This window comes from Acomys minous, assembly GCF_964271855.1.
Source record: "Acomys minous genome assembly, chromosome: 9".
Classification (NCBI taxonomy): Eukaryota; Metazoa; Chordata; class Mammalia; order Rodentia; family Muridae; genus Acomys; species Acomys minous.
The window spans coordinates 105,616,489-105,637,781 of NC_140490.1; the positions used below are offsets into that span (position 1 = coordinate 105,616,489).

The 21,293-nt window shown below is 34.5% G+C and overlaps 1 long non-coding RNA gene across 1 annotated transcript in view; it reads left to right on the forward strand.

The window, feature by feature from the left end:
- The first annotated feature begins 397 nt into the window (after positions 1 to 397).
- The window catches only part of LOC311605102, a 100,381-nt gene continuing 79,485 nt past the window's right edge, over positions 398 to 21,293 (forward strand). The window contains exon 1 of the long non-coding RNA XR_014781793.1: positions 398 to 585. This is a non-coding gene — a long non-coding RNA (uncharacterized lncRNA). The remainder of the gene's footprint in view (positions 586 to 21,293) is intronic.

A 21,293-nucleotide genomic window follows, 5' to 3' on the forward strand; every position in this document is an offset into this window, starting at 1 on the left:
AGAGACAAGGTCTACGCAAGTAGCCCAGAAGGGCCTGGAATTTACTATACAGATCAGACAAGTTTAGAGTATACAGAGATTTCCACAAATCTCCCTCTTATGGGTTGGAATTAAAGATATTAATACTCTGAAATAATGAAGAACCCGTTCATATCTCATAGGAACTTGCATAGTGTGCAAGAACACACATTTAATCTCTGTGGCTGGAATATAGACACGTCCATAGTACACACCTTTAATCCCAAACAATGACATCTAATTGATGGGGCAGACAGCATGATACATCTGAGAAAACATTGACAGAATTAGTTAGAAATAAGATACATCCAACTCTCAAGCGAACAGGACAGGGAAGAGAGTTGGGCTAGCGCAGTGCGGTTTAATTCAGTTGAGCTTTGTTGAATTCATGAAATTCCATTCAGTTCCAGTCAGGGCAGTTCAGTTCTTGGAGTTCAGAGGCAGTTTTTGCAAGCTGAGCAATTCAGTCAGAAGCTGAAAGAAGCCAATTTGAAGCAGTCATCTTGGAGAGGAGACAGAAGAGTTGGGTTGAAGCAGCTAGCCAGATTTCCGAAAGAGATAGAAAGGGTGAGTTTATTCATCTGTAAATCTCTGAGACTGAAACGTTTTAGGCCTGGGTTAGCAGAGGTTGGTAGCTGAAGCCTTCAAGGTCTGGGCTTGCAGAAGATTAGATTTCTGAAGGTTAGGCCTAGGGATCGTTAGATAGGAATGCTCTGGGCTGAGCCCAAGACATGTATTTGTGAAACTTGGATATGGCTCTCCTCTCTCTCCATCATCTGTGAAATGAAAACAGTATTTACAATGGAGGGTATTTCAGTGCTCATCTCTAACTCAGAGAAACCACTAACAATTCTAAAAATACCTGTCTTCTGTTTTCTAGCATGTCATACAGTTGGATCTCGACCTTCTTATTTGGACATTGGGCCTTGGCCAAGTCCTTTCTTCGCCTGTAATTTTTAGCAGTTAAACTCTCCTCTGGTTGGATATGATTCCTTGTACTTATTTGGAACTTGAAACTTCACAATTTCTTGGATCTTTAAGTACATGTCTTTCACCACTGTGGTGGGAAATGTTACAGTTACATATTTAATTTGGGTTTTTTTTTTTCGTTCTTTTATTTTATTATTTAAGCTCCTAAGCTCCCTATCTTACTTTCCTTTTTTTTTTCCCTGAAGCACAAATTATATATTTTGAAGGCATTTCAGTTTTTGTTTTGTTTTGTTCTGGTACTTTCTCTAATCTAACATGTAAAATTCTGGGTTTGGATCCAGTGATTTTCTTAAACCTTATAAATCAGAATTTTGCTTGCTTGTTTGTTTGTTTATTGCTTAGTTTTTTCTTCTTTTTATTATTTGAGGTGTGTAGTAATATTGGATTGTATACTGCTTATATTTAAGGTTATGGTATTAGTCTTTTGTTACTGTTTTAAGTCAAAGATGTTTTTATATAAAGACCTTTTTTTTGTTGTTGTTGCCTTCATACACTCCAAGGCCACTTAGAGCACCTCTCTTCTTAGTGCCATTTTCTGCTCCTTGAGTAACACACACCATGTCTTTTACTGGAAATCTTACATTGATACATTGTTTCCTTTGGTTACTGTTGCTTGCCACTCAGTTCCTCAACATCTGGCAAGTTTAGGGGCTCATTGTTGCTGCGCACATGGCAGTGTGCCCAACAAACCTTAGGCAACTGGAAGGATCTGTTTTCCAGACTTGGGTCTATGAAATTACCCTCACTCTGCAGTTCCCTGGGGTTTGTTCCTGTTTTGTAATCTGCTATATATTCCATGCGAGTACCCTGTTTTGTAGTCAAATAACAGGGTAAAGACAAAGAAAACTCAACCGTGAAGCTCTTTGTCTCATGTGCATGGGAGGACTTGTCACAGAGCTCCTGAATTCAAAGAAACTCATCTCCATCGTGGCCAAGCCATTCCTTGGGGTGTGACAGAGAAAACACAAAATGTAGCAAGTGTGTATGACTATGAAACTCAATTCCACGAACCCCAGACCCCAGAAGAAAAAAAAGACAATTCATTTGTCTCTGTTTTCTCTTCCCTATACCTCTGGCTACTGGTGATGCTGACTCTAAGCTTTATGATACTAGTTAAAAAAAAAAAAAAAGAAAAAAAAACCTTCAACCCTCTTCAGTAGGTCAGTGATATTTCAAAGTCTGTTCTTCCCCATTTGGCTTATTTCTATGAGACATAGATATTTTTATAACTTTATTTTTAATGTATGTATGAGTGTTTGGTCTGCATGTATGCTTTTGCACCATGGAGTGAAGGGCCCATGGAGGCCAATATAGGGCAGCAGATACCTTGTGACATGGCTGAAAGCTACCATGAGGGTGTAGGAATTCAAACTTGGGTCTTCTGGAGGAGCAGCCAGCACTCTTGGCAACTTAGCCATGTCTGCAGATATGGGAATGGTTGTCTTATGAACACTGCATTGGAGATATTTGTCTTCACATAAATTTTTGAAGTCTTATTATACAAATATAGAGAATGCTGTTGATTACCTAATCATTGATTTCAGTTTGATATTCAAATTCTTAAAATTGAAATTTTGACACTTTATGAATAAAGTTTTGTTTAATCTTGTTACAGTGGTTTTTTCTTTCTTCTTCTTCTTTTGTTTGTTTGTTTGTTTGATTGGTTGGTTGGTTGGTTTAGTTTGGTTTTGGTTTTTCAAGACAGAGTTTCTCTGTGTAGCCTTAACTGTCCTGGACTTGCTTTGTAGACCAGTCTGGCCTCAAACTCACAGAGATCCACCTGCCTTTGCCTCCTTTTTACTATTTTTAACCTCGTATTTTAAATATAATTTTCTAATATTAGTGTCCATATATCTTTTTATTTCTTTTAAATATCTGGCTTCAATATAGACATTTTCTTCCTATCTGCTTTGTGGCATACACAACAATGCATTGCTCAGTCTCTTCAAAAGGACCAATTACCTGTATGAGGAATATTGTTGGACAATAATGTCCACCTTTATGTACCTGCCATAACTTCTTGAGCTCATATCATATTATTCTCAGGGAAATCTCTAATCTGGTAGCATTATAGGTATGAAGATGTTTAAAGGTTACTAAAAGTACATCACTTTTATTAGTTATTAAAGAGTGATTAAAAGGATGGATTTCTTTCACATTCACTTTGTATTATCTTCCTCACTAACTTTACATCTATCTTATCCCTTCTCCAGTAAAATGAAAAAAATGATTGTATATTTTGTATCTGAAATCATTGCTCAATGTTATAAGGTTTGATATAAAGTGATTCTTTTCGTTGCAATCTAAGTAGTTGGAAATTTCATTATTTTCATTTCACTGTGGATTTTACATTCACTGAGATGTGTTTTCCACACATTTCCAAGTAGCGTAGTTTATTTTTGGCTTTCCTTTCGTTATTAATACTTAGCACTTTGTAAGAAGAAATATGTTATAAAGCAATAAAATTGTATGTCTTGAATGTGAGAGAAATAAAAGTTTTGTTAGTTTACTAGTAGCATATATGTATGCCACTATGTATACTATATATAGTGATATAAATAATACGATATATACATATATACTTATATGTATATAAAGATTAACACACCCTTGCATGTGTGTGTTTAATTAAAGGGTGATAAAAGAAGTGTGAGAAGCATCACTTCTGTGAATGACTGAATGTGTGTCAGGAACAAACTTGCCTTTAAAAAGTAGGCTGAGTTTGAAGATCAACTGAGTATCTATCTATCTATCTATCTATCTATCTATCTATCTATCTATCTATCTAGTATGCATAAATATATGAGAAAAAAAGAAAACATAGCATGGTGAACTCGAGTCCTCATTTCTGGAGCTGAGAAACTTGTAGCTTCTTGCTTACAAGATTTGAAACTCTAAATCTTTAGGTTTTAGATGCTGGAGTTTGCCGCAATTTTCCCCTTCCAATATTATCCAACTTTCAGATTAATACTAAGCTAAGAACAGGATTTCTTGCATTCTAGTTTAAACAGGTCATATTATGGAATCTCAGAAATTATATAATCTAAATGTTACATTCCCATAATAAATATGGTCTTATAGCACCCACATATAATCTTTCTTTTATTCTTTTTTTTTCTTCTTCCCATGTACCACAATATACAGTTGTTTGTTTTTATCTGGAGGAACTTTGACAACTACACTTATATTATACTTAATGTGTGATATAGTCAGCAGAGATAGCATGTATTACCACATGAAAACTAAATCTTATCTGCGATTACATATTCTTCACAAATGTTATTTCTCATTGTACAGAACTCATGAATTTGCTAAAATAAATTTTCAGATAACTCGTCACAAAGTTAATGCACTTTAAACGTGGAGCAATTCTCATATACTTCAGGTGAACCGCTTGCAACGTCAGGACCAGCATCTTAGGGAGTCATATTTCCTCTCTGTGAGTTGATGCAAGAATGCTGTGACATATAAGAAAAAAAAAAAACTAGGGGATGAGATTTTCAAACAGGAGAGCCACAGAGCAAAAACCAAGATTCCCAGAAATAACTACATGATTTCTTTTCAGAGAATTGAAATGAATGTGGACAAAAAGACCCCCACAGATGAATTCACTTAGAATGAAAGCAGTAATCCAGCCTCTGTCTGTTACTTTCTGAGCTGTATAACACAAATCCGTTCATTTTACGTTCTTTTTTTTTTTTTTTTTTTTTTTAGTGGCACATCCACCTCTGATTTTGATGGAAATGTTTGCAGCGAGCCAGTTATCTCACAAGAAAACAAAACAAAACAAGTCAGGTTTTTTAACTGAAGAGATGAACTACAAAAAGCTTTGGCCATAGAGGCGAACGAAGGAAGCGGGTAGAACCAGAGACCCGTGGCTGAGATGTCACAGGCTCAGTTTCACTACGTATCTGTAGTGTTTGGACACAGGCGGTACAGTGGGAACCGGAGCCCTTCGCTGCTGGCAGAAACCTACTGTTGGGGCGGGGGGGGGAACCATGGCTAGACTGTTTCGTGTTTTTTTTTTAAGGGAAAGATAATAATAAAAGTAAAGCCAACTGTCTTAGATAACTCCCTGAAAAGGGTTCATGCACAGGAAACACTTAAGCATGCCGTTGTCATCATGATTCATCGAAGGGAAACAGGTCTAAGCCAAAAACGAAATCATCTCAAAAGACAAAATAATGAAAAGTTGATGGGAAAACGCACGCACTTGGTCACTGGCAATATCCAGTGCTACAACCACTTTGGAAAAGAGTCTAAAATGTTCTTCTATAATTATGTCTACACCTTCCCCAGGAGGCTACCCCTCCAATCATGGGTATTTACACAAGAACAATGAAAACATGTGTCTATAAAATATGTGTATAAGAATGTCCACAGCAACTTTACTCGTAACAGTCCAAACTGGACACATTCCACATGACTGTCAAGAGGTGAATGCATACGTATATAAGTTTAGTAAACTTAAGAAATTGAAAACCGTATAGAAATGGTAGCGACATGCAACATGTTGAGCTTCAGAGATTTATGTTATATGAAAGAGTCCATATGTCTGTCTGTCTGTCTGTCTGTCTGTCTGTCTGTCTGTCTGTCTCTCTCTCTCTCTCTCTCTCTCTCTCTCTCTCTCTCTCTCTCTCTCTCTCTCGTTTGCATGGCAAGTGCATACTTTCTGAATAAAGGCAACTCAGTTTCATCATTCAGTGCATGTGTAGCAGGAGACTGCAAAAAACAGAATATTAAAAACCTGATTGTTAATATTCTATGGCAATTTGACTAGCTAAAGAATATCATAGGAATTGAAAGAACATTATTTCTGCCCATTTCTATTAGCGTACATCCGCTAGAGAACCTTCTAGAAGAAAGATGAGATGAGCATTCCACATGCACAAGCTGTAGTAATTACTCTCTCCAATAATACCCAGTCTATTGAGCGCTTGAGTGGAGCACAAAGGTAAAGCAAGGTTAATAAGATCTAGAGCTGGGATATCCAGATTTTTCTGGATTCTAATATCATAACTCAGTTATTTTGCATTTTTGCCAAATTGGCACTTTTATCATTGGCTTGCTGACTCGCAGGCTTTTGAATTCAGATTGACTCATACCACTGACTTAGGTCTGCAGACTTCTGTATGTGTGAGAGCTCGGCCTCTGTAATTATGTGACTCCACATCCATAATTCTCTCTCTCTCCCTCTCCCTCCCTTTCTCTTTCCCTCTCTCTCTCTCTCCCTCTCTCCTTCCTTACACCCCTTGTTCTGTGTAGAAAACAGTCTTCCATCCATTATTCTTTTTTTTACAGAATCTCTTGGACGGTGATAACACTTCTAACATTATTAATTTTATAGAATAACCAGATGTATGCTTTTCTGAAACTGAGCAAGTGCAGGGAAGATAGCTCAGTTTTTAAAGTGTTATTGTTACAATAATGATCCTGAATTCTTTGCCTGAAGAAAAAAAATGGCAGCAGCAATGAACACTGAGACTGTAGATACTGGGGAGGTAGGTAAAGGTGGATATCTGGGGCTCATTGCCCAACAGGTTAACTTAGACAAAATTGTGAGTTCCACACAATGAAAGATGTTGTCCACAAGACAAAATATGGTACATAAGGATAAGGGTGTTCTCTCATCTCCATATGTACCTCTATATACAGATTAACACACACACATATACATACAAAACCACATACAAACACACTAGAGCAAACTTAAAGTTATAGTTTCTCTAAGTGAAATTTAATTAATGTGAATATTTATGCTCTTAGAGTTTTCTATTTTATAATTTATCTGAAAGTGTTTTGTGTAAATGGAGTTATAGAATTTTTACTTATTAAAATATATTATGTAGATGAGGTTTCAGAAGTATGTTGACGATAATACACTATTTTAACATCTCTCCTAGATAATTATTTCAAAAAGAGAAATCAGAGACTTCTATTTAAAAAATAAGCAGTATTTAACTTGTATACCTTTCCAGGAACTCTGGACTTTCTTTTTTTCATAGGAATATGTCTCAGTAGTTTATATGTATTTCTTTTAACACTGATGCTCAGAAAAATTAATAATTTGTTTTAGAACACATGGCTAATCATGATATTTATTTTAGTGAACATGTCTGGTTTTGAGGAAATTATAGTTTCCTCTAAAAAGCATGGGAGCATATTCACCATGTGCTGTCTATTTATCCACATATTTTAGTACACAATCATTAGTACTGAGAAAGTACACGTGAGTGGCTTCACCACAGTCTTACAGTTTAAATGAAGTTTGCCTTGCTTCATTTAAAAAGGGAGAAAGATAGAAATCCCTTTTTGAAAACTGTCTGTGCTGTAATACACAGTGCCTGCTGTTTTTCACATTCACACTCAGCATTGCTCCAAGTTGTTTGATTGGTGCTGTCTCAATCTAAAGTCTCCAAGTGCCCTGCGACTTTTCATTCCGACAAGTGAAAGCTGGGAGTTGTCAGAAACACCTAGGTCTATGCATCAGTTGAAGAAGCAGCGTCCAGTGCTCAGGTGGAACAGAGGTTAGCTTATTTTATTTTCTGTCACATATACATAAAATATTCTCCTTGGATGAAAGGCAGAATCAGGCAGTCAACTATGATAGCTAGAAGGAGTTTACAAGAAGAAATCTTTTGTGAGTGCAGCTGCATAGCAACAAGGATATTTCTGTTTCTGAAGCTAACAGAGTGCTTCACACATGCTTTGTTACTGCTTGTTCTGAATTAGACAAGTTTTTATTTTCCTCTACAACAAAATACTACTCATCAAGAATAAAATATTTCAATGTAACAACATTTTACTGAAAATTTCAATTAGTCACTTTTACTCATTCTGCAATAAATAGTCTAACATAGCCTGCCATTTGAAAAGCTTCTTCATGTTAGTTAAAAAAAAAAACAACAACAACAACAAAAAAAAAACATTTGTTACTTAAATCCAAACACTTAATCATCTTTGCATGGTGTCTGGTGTTTCAGTTCTATGTATGTATTTGGCACAAGTAATTCATAACAATATAATATCTATATCACATATATGTCTTTCAAATGGATCTCAATGTCCTAGAATAACATTGTTTTTTGTATTATGACCACTCTCCTACTGAAATACGATTTGAAGATAGCAGTTTTCAAAATGATATATCAAGACTAATGTGTGAAATCTTCCTATGATGATTGAAAACTTGGCCTAAAGAATATTTATTTATATTCTTTGATAAAAGTAGACTAGCAATTGACATGACCATGATTTGATCAACTAACAATATAATTTGTATAACTTATTTATCCTAAACAGCTTGCAATAGCACTTTCAAAGCATTGGAAGTAAACCTTTTATTATAATTGAGTTATATGGGTACAATATCTTAAATTAGAGTATATATATATATATATATATATATATATATATATATATATAATGTGTGTGAATAATGATCTTTTTAAATTTTTTATTTAAGTAATTTATTCAGATTACATCTCAATTGTTATCCCCTCACTTGTACTTTCCCATTTCCCCCTCCCTCCCTCTTTCATCCTATTCCCCTTTCCTAGGTCTGTGACAGAAGGGGACCTTGTGCCCCACTATGAGATCACAGCCTATCAAGTCTCTTCTTGTTAGCCTGCTTACTCTTCCTCTGAGTGTCACCAGGTTTCCCAATCAAGGGGAACTGGTCAAATAGGGGACACCAGAGTTCATGTCCGAGTCAATCCCTGTCTCTACATAGTTGTGGAGAATATGCTATCCATTGGCTAGATCTGGACAGGGGTTTTAGGTTTACTGCATGCATTTTCCTTGGTTGGTCAGTAGTTTGTTTGAGCTGACATGCTTGGGTCCAGATTTGCCAGCCTTAATGGTCTTTTTGTAGGTTTCTAGGAACCTCTGGATCCTTCTATTTCCCCATTTTTCTTACCACTCTCACCTAGAGTCCCAATAAAAAGTCCCAGTATCTATCCCAATCTCTTGCTGGGTGAAGACTTTCAGGGGACATCTCTGTTGGGCTAGAGTCTAATTATAAGTGAGTATATACTATGTGTATCTTTTTGGGTCTGGGTTAACTCACTCAGGAATAATAATCTTACATTTGAATTCTATACCACTGTATCTAGAATTAAACTTACTTTGCATCTATATACAAAATTTTTATGTCAGTGAATTAAAAATAACCTTGTGAGAGACAATTGAGACACTAAGTTGAGGAGTAGATTCACTAATCTACCTTTTGTTCTGTCTTCCCTATATATTTCTATATGTTAGCAAACTGTCTCTGTCATCTTCTCATTTGGAAAGCTACTAACCTGCACTCCTGGCATACTCAGGTAATCAAGGTTATTCCTTCTCAAGTCTCTGATGGAGTTGAAGACCAGGTAGCTTAGTTTTATAATGAAGCTTAGTTGTTTAGGGGTTACACTGTTGTTAGGTCTAGATAGATATTTTAAGTTGATAATTATAGGATGTGATGGAGATTGATTTACATTCAGAATTTTCAGATGCATCAAGATAGGAAAGATGTTTTCTTCAAGGCTGTCAAGTACAAATAGCTAAGACACTAAGAATGTAACATTTATAAAATTCCTAATTGTGTCATGGTTATTCTTGCAATAGGTAGTTTATTGTATATATTAGTAATAAAATAAATGAACACATAAAAATAAAATATTTAATAAAAAGTAAAAATTAAAGTTTATTATAAGTACTTATAGTAAAAATAAAATCAATGTTTGCAATGCTTTTCTAAAAAATAAAATATTACCTAGAACTAATTAGATATATAAAAGACAATCAATTTGTGATGCTTAGATGTGAAATAGTATTTGTATTATACTTTTTTGTATTTGTATTACATAATTATCACAGTCACACATTTTCAAAGTAGGGTTGTCTTTCATGTTCTTTAAGACTCTTGAGAATTCTTGTGTGTGTCATTGGTTCATGGAAGATGTGCACACCATGAATCTTTAAAATATCACTTGTATTTTCCTTCATTTGATGTTGCTTATAATGTCAGGTATACTTGTATCATCTGGTCATACATAATAACATGATATTTTTCTTTGTTTTTTTTTTGAGGCAAGTTTCTATGCAGTTTTGTTAGAACTATAGTCTCTGTGTAGCTGAGGATGGTAACCATTTATTTTCATATTCTCTTGGGTAAATTCACTGAACGTGAGAATTATAAATCTGCCTTTACCATGTTGACTAGTTTAACAAATTAATAAATGTTATTAAACGTCTTTCTTTGTAAATTTTGAAATATTTACAAATTTGAAATATTGTAAATTATGAAATTAAAGCATTTAATAAAAATATTAGAAATTATCAAGATAGAATATTAGAATTTCTATATACTATAGAATATAATATTAGAATCTATGTATATTATAGATAAATAGATACACAGTTTCATATATATGTGTGTATGTGTGTGTGTGTGTGCGTGTGTGTGTGTGTGTGTGGTGTGTGTGTGTGTGTGTGTGCGTGTGTGTGTGTGTGTGTGTGTGTGTGTGTGTGTTTTGCCAGCAGTTGAAATCACTACCTCAGGAGGTCTCTGTGAGGCTGCCTCCAGACAGGTTTTAATGCCCACGTTGAATGTGGATGTGGACAGCTCTATCTTATGGAGAGGTAGCACACACTGAATATAAAAGAGAAGATGGAGAAAGTGTTGGCACCAATATTTATCTCTCTATGTATCCTGACTGTGAGCATAAGGTAGCCAGCCATCTCAGGCTCTGGTTGTAGTGCCTTTCTTTCCAGAACAGAATGTATTCTCAAACCTGAACTAAAGTAAACTCTCACTTCCTTTCTTTGTTCCATATGTTTAGTTGTCAAGGATTTTTGTCACACTCAAAAAAACAACTACAGTATTTCAGATCTAATATAACATGATTCATTCAACTTTTATCCTTGCTTCTTTCTTTAAATTTGTTTTCTTTAAAATTTTTTATTATTAATAAAACATTTTTTAGTTTTACATATACATTTATATTTTTAACATGTTTTATTTTTTACATATATAATTATCCTATTACACATATATACAATAAACTACCTATAGTAAGAAGAATCATGGCACAATCAGGAATTATATAAATGTTACTTTCTTAGTGTTTTGGCTATTTGTATTTGACAGCTTTGAAGAAAACATCTTTCATATCTTGGTGTGTCTAAAATTCTGAATATAAATCAATATCTATCATATCTTGTTATTATCAACTTAAAACACCTATCTAGACTTAAAAACATCTTAACGCCTAAACAACTAAGTGTCATTGTAAAACTAAGCTACCTGGTCTTCGACTCCTTCAGAGACATGAGAAGGAATAAATTTGATTATCTGAGTATGCCAGGAGTGCAGGTTAGTAGCTTTCCAAAAGAGAAGATGACAGAGATAGTTTGAAACCTGAATAGTTATCCAAAACTCTCTATAATGTTGGAGCATCATCTTCAGCCTTCTGGCCCAATATATCTGACAGACATATTTGTGAGGCAGGAGCTATTGAAGACTTGCTTAACCTGTCCTTGCTTCTTATTATCTAAATTTAATGAAGGTCTTTTTTTAAGATCATGTACCATTGCTTGCTTATCAAACTATTAAAATTGAATTACACCAGTATGATGTTAGTAGATTTTTATGAAATACTGTTACAATAAGTAAATGAATAATAGGCAAGTAATATATTTGTCTTTCTTACATGTTAGTTATCCACAAACCATTAGCTCGCCATTTCAGTATGGAAGAGCAGCCACTATTTTCTTTTTAAAATTCAGACTATCTTAATTTATGCCCTTATGTATTTCTCAGCCTTTATGAGCAGGTCTATGATCACAGTTTGGAGAAATTTCCATGTCTATATTTGGCTATGTGCTATACTTGCATAAATTGTTTTTCTGGATATTTTCTTACATAGACTCTTAACACTCAGGACAAACTATCTTCAGTGGTGTTATCTCATCCAGCTAGCTCAATTTGACCCATTTTTCCAAACTCAGTATTTTTATGTTTTTCATATATTCTTAAATTAATGATGACAAAAACTTAAAAAAAATAACTAAAACTAAAATTGTAATCAGAATAGAGAATGCTGAAAAATCATAATAACAACAGTAGTATGAAGGACTTTTCTAAAAATGCTTCCTCTGTACCCACATAGCTCTCCGTGGTGTGTGCCAATAGGTGTGTGTGTGTGTGTGTGTGTGTGTGTGTGTGTGTGTGTCTGTCTGTCTGTCTGTCTGTGTTCATTTAATTTTAATAATTCCACTAATCTATTGTATTAAGCTCATATTCATTTTAAACTGGCAATTCAACATAAGCTTGCTTAAGTCTATAAAAGTTTCATATGGAATTTGTATAAATTACAATGTTATGCTTTTGAATGCCTTGTAAAAGAATTGCTCACATCTTTTCATAAGATATACGTTTTTATGTTTCCTCTTTGAAACATAGGAGTACAGAAAAAATTTTACTTAACCAGGCTGCATCCTGCTCAGAAGGGTGTCTTGGCAGGATGCTAATGCTTTCAACTTTTATAAAGTGCAGTAGACAGGCGATAGTTGGTATGATTTACAGTGGGAATTGATTTTGTCATCAAGGGATGCCTTTGTCAGCTATCATTGAATTGTTCTGGACACTAAGAATGCTCTCTTAGATTGTATACTTTGGTCAACTTCATACTAATAGGGGGAGTTCTGGATTTAGCCTTGTCGTAGGTAAATAAGGATTTAACCATAAATCAGGCAATAATTAAAAGAGCAGTAGATTGAATCTGAGTCATGTAGGGATGTGTAATAGTCTGTAGTAAGACTTTTTCTAAAGTACAGTAGACTGAGGGTAGCCTCTTACTTAAAGAGTTCTCAAAGCATAGGTCCAGGTCAACATTGTCAATGCTTAGAAACTTTCCACACCTCTATTTAACTTTCATTACATTTGACACATGTTTCTCCAGCACTGTAAGCTGGGGTTTCAGAAGCACCCCAATATTGTTAAAACATAATTGCAATCCTTAAAGCTGGACAGTTTAAAAATAAAGATTAAATTAAATATCACCACACATACAAAGAAGGATACTTAGAAAGGCAATGTAATTCCATAGACGCACATGTTACTTATTTGTATTATTTTATATGTCTTTTCCTTTGGCACTTTTCTTCTTATTTCCTGGAAATTTAGCCTCACCATGCTTCGACTAGTAATTTTAGAAACACATTATTTATCATAATGAGATTTTGTTCCTTAGCAAAAATTTTCTATGAAAGCGTCTTTCCTACTTTTTTCAGCTTAAAGGCTATGAACTAATTGTATGGGAAATTGATTATTCAAGTAGAATTTCCTTAAAGTATCAGTGAAAAGATTTGTGTTTAATTTATTTTTCATAAACCCATGCTAGTATCTTAGTAAATATCATTATGAGCTATGAAGTGAAATTCTCTTTTATGTGAATACTTTGAGGTTGCTTAGTTTATTACCACTAAACAATAAATCAAAGATATATTAAATAAATATGCTTACCATTGTTTTTCATTACTTGAAGGAAAATAAATAATGTTTTGTTGTGTCTTTTAATGAAATTTTCTGGAATGAAAAACTTGCATGCACAGCATACAATCTACAGGCTTCCAAATAAAGGAATGACCTTACAGAATGCTCATAATAACTTTGCAGAAAAATGCCAATGATCTCCTGACTGAATGAATGCCTTTTTATAAATGGGATGACCACTTGAAATATTTTAAAACAGTCATGGTATTATTTTACCACCCTCCCAACTTAAGACTATTTTAAATTTTTATCCATATTTTATAAACATAAACGGACACCTGAATTTGAGGTCTTTTATAATGTTATTATTTTTTTTTTTTGCAGTCCTTAAGTGAAGCTAAAATGTGGTTAAACTAATAAGACACTTATATGATGGAGAATAAGTATGTTATATCACAAAAGTACATTTGTACCTGGATTACCTAGTTGTGAAAATATGTTATAGTGGAGAACTCCAATTACTTAAGCAGTAGAAGGATACTGTGATGTTCATTATTGAGAGTCAACTTGGCAGATCTAGAAGTAAGTATAAAATACTCCTCTGGCATACCTCCACCTGTGGAGGATTACCTAGGTTAGGTCAGGTCCCTCTAGCATAGGAGGATTATCCTTTGTTAGTTAATGTGGTGAGACCTATCTAAATTGTGGGTAGGACAACTCCCTGAACATGTGTAAAATGGGAAAAGTAAGCAAAGCACTCACTTGATCCCACTTTGCTTTCCAACTTTGTTAAGTTGTGTTAAGTTCCTCCTGTCTGGTTTGAACTATTCTGCTTGCGCTCTCTCTCTCTCTTTCTCTCTCTCTCTCTCTCTCTCTCTCTCTCTCTCTCTCTCTCTCTCTCTCTCTCTCTCTCTGAAATGTTTCTGTGAAATTATTTTATCACTGCAACAGAGCAGAAGTTAAGGCATCCCACTTACAATTATTAATCAAGCATGGGCCTCAAATAGGAAAATCAAGTATTATTACTCAGCGATGTTAGAGCTGAAACAGTGATTGTACTGTGTTGTTGTATCAAGTCATTCTAAATCCAGTGCCTTAAACTTAATGGAAGTAAGAAAACAGAGTCATCAATCAGCTGTACTTCTAAAATCCTCCCCTTCCTCTTATGCTAAAATCCCTGAGCCTTGAGGAGAGGGATTTGATGAAGACATCCCATTTATAACTAAGGGCTCCAAAGTCTATCACTCTCTGCACAGTGCCCAGTTGTGGTGCTCCATGTTAACTTTCATCTACTGCAAGAAAAAATTTCCCTGATAGTTATGAGTGAGGAATTCATCTTTAAGAAACAGTTTTCCAGACACAACAGGACTGGTACACTCATATGTGGCAGCATGCATAGAGTCTATACAAGTTCAAACATAACAAGGCTCCAAATTGAGAGGAAGAAGTGGAAATGGGCTTCTATCCCTAAGAAAATAAAAATAAGTTTCTGGGTTTTTTTTTTCTGGTGAAGTATTACTAGATACATTAACCACACTCCAGGTATATGTATTTAACATTTACATACACACAAAAAACCCTGTATATTTGAGAGGATTATTTTTGCATTTTTTGACTTATTGCCTTTGTTTTGATTTTTTAATGTGACAAAGAGAATATGAATTTGGGTGGGTAAGGAGGTGGTAGGAACCTGGAAGGAGTTAGTGGAAAGAAAAAATAGTCAAATATATTATATAAACAATATTCACATAAACAATGAAAAGAAAAATAGGGAATGTTTGCAGGAAAAAAGGAAAAGCAGATGAACTGAACTCAGAGTATTGAGTAAATATGTTTTATTGATTTAGATAACAGCTATGTCTAATTATAATACTACTGACAGTAACGCCAGGGATCTGCTGTAGGCGGCTATACACCAACGTCTTGGCTCTCACAGCTGCTGCACCTTGAAAGCAAGAAAACGGGCAGGTGTCACTATAGTAATCTTTCCTGGCTGAGGATTATTAAAACAGCCCTTTGTATAATTTTAATTAAAAATGTAAGTGTGGAAAAAGTAAATCTGTTAAATTGGACACACTTGACCTCCATGTACTGCTATAAGAACATTTCCATGAGTTCAGTCAGTAGCATAGAAATTGCACTAATTTATCTCCATAATAGGAGGAAAGTCCGAAATTCAGGTGCTGGCAGATTTTGTTCCTATATTATGGTTTACGGTATCCTTCCTGTTTCCATCCTCACATGGTGAGAGTACCTTGGCCCCATAATAGCATAATCTTATCTATGGCATTTGTACTTTTATGATCTACTGACTTTTCCATAGGTCCCACCTCCAAATACAATTGTCATGAATGTTATGAAACGTGAATACACAACCATGACATAGAATTCTGGACCTTACTGGTGTTAGGGGACATCTTATTCCTCCACATGAGAGGCACACTCACTCTTTCCACATAGCTACTAATGCCTTGGTTACTTCCAGAATGAGCTCCAACTCCAAAGCTCAGAGCCTCTGCTAAAAGCATCTGTGTGAGAACATTGAAATTCAAAGCCACATCACCAGTATCTGTAACTTCTTATCCTATGCCTTTGATGATTAGGGTTTCAGCATGTGGTTTTGGTGGCTGATTCAAGCGACCTCACCACAGAATTTATCTCCTCTACATGGTGGCAGATAACAACTAGTCGGACATCTGTTCTTTCTAAACATGTCTTAACTTAAAATAACAAATTTTAAGTATATGAACTAATCATTTAGCGAATAGGGTGTTAGTTTGCAATGGACTCATCTTAATTTGTCGGAGTAACAGTTGTGAAGTATACGTTGCAAGGATCCATTTCTTGCTTACAATTTAGGACACGAGTGCATTGTGAATGGGGGATTTTCAGGAAGACACATCAGTTCCTGGGATTCGGAGAACACTTGTCCTTGACTATAGCATACTCTGTGGGATTTGAGTTATTTAAAGTGTAATCACGGTTTGAATTTGTATTTTATTATTGTATGTTGAACAAATGCTTACATTGCACAGGAGAGTAATTCAAATACAATTCAGTAAATCTTTCCATGTTCTCACCTGATCTTCATATAGTGTTATAAGGAGATTGATGTAGGCAAAGTAACGCAGGGCCACTTGAGTTAATTTTGTTAAAAAAAAATACCCCAAAGAAGTCAGACTTTAAAAACTAACATTCTTCAAAAATTCAGTCTTCATTACTTTTGTTAATAATCTAATAATGAAGCAAGTAGACTTTATATGTGTTTTGATAAAATAACATATTAATTAATTAAGCTGTATTTTATTACATAACATTGGTAGTAAAAATGTGAAAGGCCTGGAAAACTACAATGCTTGAATGTAAATTCCATTTTTTTGTGTATGGAAAAACAAAGAAACTGAGATGATTACTTGAAAGATGGATCATATACATGCTATTCATGTATAAAACAAATACTTTAAAAATCTCTGAATATGTGTTTTTTCATGCTGTATTTTCTGTCATTCAAAGTCATTATTTTATACAAAAATTCTTGTTTTAAAATTTTACTCTCAAAATTTCCTCTACTTTCTTTTTGATCTCTGTATAATACAAAGTGAAAAATCTAGTATAAACTAGCAATTCTAGTTAACCTTCTCTTTCTAATTTAAGATCTATCCTTTTTTTTTTTTTTGCTCTCTCCCTAATAAGTGGCAGTACTAAATGGATGAGATGGATGAGTCAGTTAGACTTTCAGATTGTGGGGACAAGCCATTACAGGCTTTAATACCCCATGAGTTAGTAAACAACATAAGGAATATATGCATACAAATTTGAGTCAGGTAATTTTTATGAGTACTATAGATAACAGGAATTCTCACATTTAAGTATAACATCAACTATCTCTCAGTTAAAAAAAAAATCAGAAGAATGTTTTCCAAAACAATGGATTGAACTGTATGTATGGGGTGACATTTTCTTATAGGCGCCAACAAGATCAAATATTGAGCACTTCATAGGACCCACTTCAGAGAGCTGTTGATGAACCTTGAGTTATTTGCCTTCTATCCACTCACCTTCTGTCCTTATTCCAGGGTAACTACTCTTCTCTGTAAATCTGTCATCCATTCAATGTGACATATGCAAAATGCTAAGGGATAACTGTATATTTTCAAAAGGGGAGCTGAATTTGAAAATATGTTTGGATAATTAACACACTCAATTCACTTATATTTTATGTGTATTTGATGTTCTGTAGAAAGTCATGCATTATGCAAATGAACGTGTTTGTTTTATTATTATGGTTTACTAAAGGAGGAAACTTATTGTAAATAGAACCAATTTAAGAAGTGATGTTGGAGACAGGAAACATCATTTCACTTTATTTTCCTTGTTTAATACTCTCGACTCTGGTTTCCCAATATAAGAACAGCATTATCAGATGCATACTGCAGATAATCGTGAGATATTCTTGATTCTCACAATATCTTATCTAATTAATTTTCTCTTGAAATTTTTGTTCTAAATTTTAGTGCAAAATTTTTATCTAAAATCCATACATTCAAGTCAATACTGTGTTACCAATATCACACAAGTGTATACATGCTTACATTCAAACATGCACATATGCTCATATGCATATAAATCAAAGATTGGTAGCCACGAATTTAATGAATGTTTTCTGTTTATCTATCATCTATCTACTTATTTATCATACATCCACCATCTTTCTACCTATCACCTAACATTTCCTGGTATTAATGGGGAGTTATTGACAAGACTGCTACCAGGATTTCAAATTTTTACTTATATTCATATTTTTAGATAAAATTGCATACATTTATACATAACCTCTATACAGACTTTTATATCCTCTCCATATTAGATATGATGTAAATGCTTTATAAATAATTGTTAACTCCATTATTTATAATAATGACAAGAATAATATCTGCGTAGTGTTTTTACAGATATAAAGTTTGAAATTACTTTCAGTTTTTATTTGGTTGAATTAATTGTATATATGTGCATTTATGCATATATAATTAAACTTAACAATTATAGCTACAGAACACAATCTTATATTTTTCAACTACAGAAGAAAACTTTGAGAATAATTGGGGCTGTGAAGTTAGATCCATTAGTAAAATATTTTTCATGTAAGTATGATTACCTGAGGCCATATCTCCATTACTCATGTTAAAAAAACAGGGGACAGACAGAAATATGTATCTGTAGCCAATTCAATGGAAAAGTAAAGACACAGAGATTTCTGGGATACATCAATGTTGTTTGCAAGATATTCTAGATAGATAAGTGGGCTTTAGGTTCAGTGAGAGTTATTATCTGAAGAAATAACCTAGACGTCAATGTCTGACAATCTCGTGCTTTTAACCTGCATACACACATGAACTCACAAATTAATATTCACAAATACATGATTCATAACCAAACATGTATAAGAATCTAACTCAACCAATTCTGCTCCCAAACTTGAAGATTTGTGCTTCCTAACAATGAAATGATACGGTCTCTTCTGCAATCAGATCTAGGGCAGCAGCATCTATTGATAACGAGAAATAGTAAAACTCCCCACTTAGTTCCTTCCCAATACTTTTGTGTATCAACATCTTTTAGATGACACATTGGTGGAGGGTTAGAGAGAAGCATACCTCTGGTCTAGCCAACCAGCCGAGCATAATTATCAAGACTCCGACTGCAGTGAGAGACAATAAGATGATAAGGTGGACAGTTCCTGCAGAATCAGGCCTGAGATTAACCTCTGGCCTCTCAGGCCACGGGCGCACGCGCACACGCACGCACACACACACACACACACACACACACACACACACACACACCCCATGTTGGACAATGACATTTCACCAGCAGGAAAATTAATTAAGTTCAGGGCTTTGGGTTGTCTGTTATGGGGACAGAATTGATTACACCATAAAATAAAAAATGCAAGCCTCTCAAGGCTTGTAACTTCCTTACTTTGCACAGCCAATGACATTGCTGCCCTTGCCTTTTTATGGGTAAAACAGAAAACCTACAAAAGCCTCATCAACACAAAGGATGTTGCAGTGTTTTCTTCCTAAGCCAGGTGCACAGACTTTATTTATGTAATTTTTTCCTTGTTTTGGCTGTGGAATGACAGCTTTAATTTTCTTCAAAAGAGAAATAAGGGACTGAACAGAGACATGGTGACAGAGGAAGGTGGCTAATTTGTAGGCAGTTACTGTTACAGAGGTGAGGATAATCTGAATTCCAACGAAAGTGAAACAATTGTGGAGAGTATTGACAAATAACTAATAATCATTGGCATCAGTTTTATGACTTAAGAAGAATGGCATTACTTAAAGTAGCTAACTGCTCTAGAAAGACTATCATTTTGAAAATGAAGAAACAAACAAACAAAAGTTAAGTGTCTGAACTTTGTGATTTCTAAAAATAATTAGATTTTCAGGTGTGAAAATATCCACAGAGTTACTTAACATGCCAACACCAGTGACAGTTTCTTTTTAGAATAGTTAACTTTCAAATAAACAAGTTTTAGATCTGATGAGGTATAAAACTCATTAGCAAAGGTTACAAACACTTAGGCTTTTGATTATTTGAATTAGTGTTTATATACTGGATGATTAATTATACTATTTTTGGGGATTAAAACCATAAAACTTCCTTTTTATTTGAGATGAAGTAGAAAATCTCAGAATATTAGAACTAACTAAGGCTCAAGAAAAACAGAGCATTAGGGGGCTGGAGAGATGGCTCAGGGGTTAGGAGCACTGACTACTCTACTCTTCCAAAGGTCCTGAGTTCAATTCCCAGCAACCACATGGTGGCTCACTACCACCTATAATGTGATTTGATGCATACTGTATACATAATAAATAAATCTTTTAAAAAAACCAGAGCATTAAATACCATTAAACAGGATACTTTCCAGGGGTAGAAATATATCTTGCTGCATTGGTACAATAAAGTGGCAGAAATTAACAGTAATTTTTACTGATTTTTGTTCTTAAGACTGAAAATTAAAATCACAAAATTAATGCTAAACATATTTCTTAATTCACATAGATCTTTTCTGCAATGTGTTTTATTTGAACCAAGATGAATAGGCCTCTTTCAAATAACTTGGAACGGGCAATGTCAGATTTGCTATGACCTTGAGTATCTGCGTTTGAGATTAATAGCTTTTGGGAGAGCAAAGGAATGACATTGAGTATATCAACCCCACTCCAGGGAAGGCCTCTTCCTCAGGAGCAGCAGGCCAACACATATTGGACCCATGGCTTTCTGTGTTTCTTTTGTTGTTGTTTTGTTTTTAAGATAGAATAAAAACATGAAGTTGATTGGGTAGGGTAGGGTGAGGATCTGGTTGGAGTTGCGTAAAAAAAAAAAAAGAATTTAATCAAATATATTGTATGAAATCCTCAAAATATAAAAATTCGAATATATAAATAAAACCACGCAATTCCCAGAATCATTACTTAAAACAGCAATGGACAAGAAATTTTGTATCTTAGAAATATAAGGAAGAGGGTTGTCTGAACAATTTAAATGAAGAATGGCTTGCACTATTCTCCTTAGAGGAGAAGCCCCCTGGGTCTAGACAACCAAGGACTGGAGGGATGACACATGGCCACCACCACCCGGAACCATGTACTCAGAGGTACTCTTTTCAAAATTGGATTGACGCTTAGCAGTTTTACTGAAGGCAGATAGAAGAAATTCTAATATATGTTATTAACATTGTTTTATAGCTTCTAAAAAGTTGAATTCATTAATTTAAAAAATGCAGTGGCAATTTAGC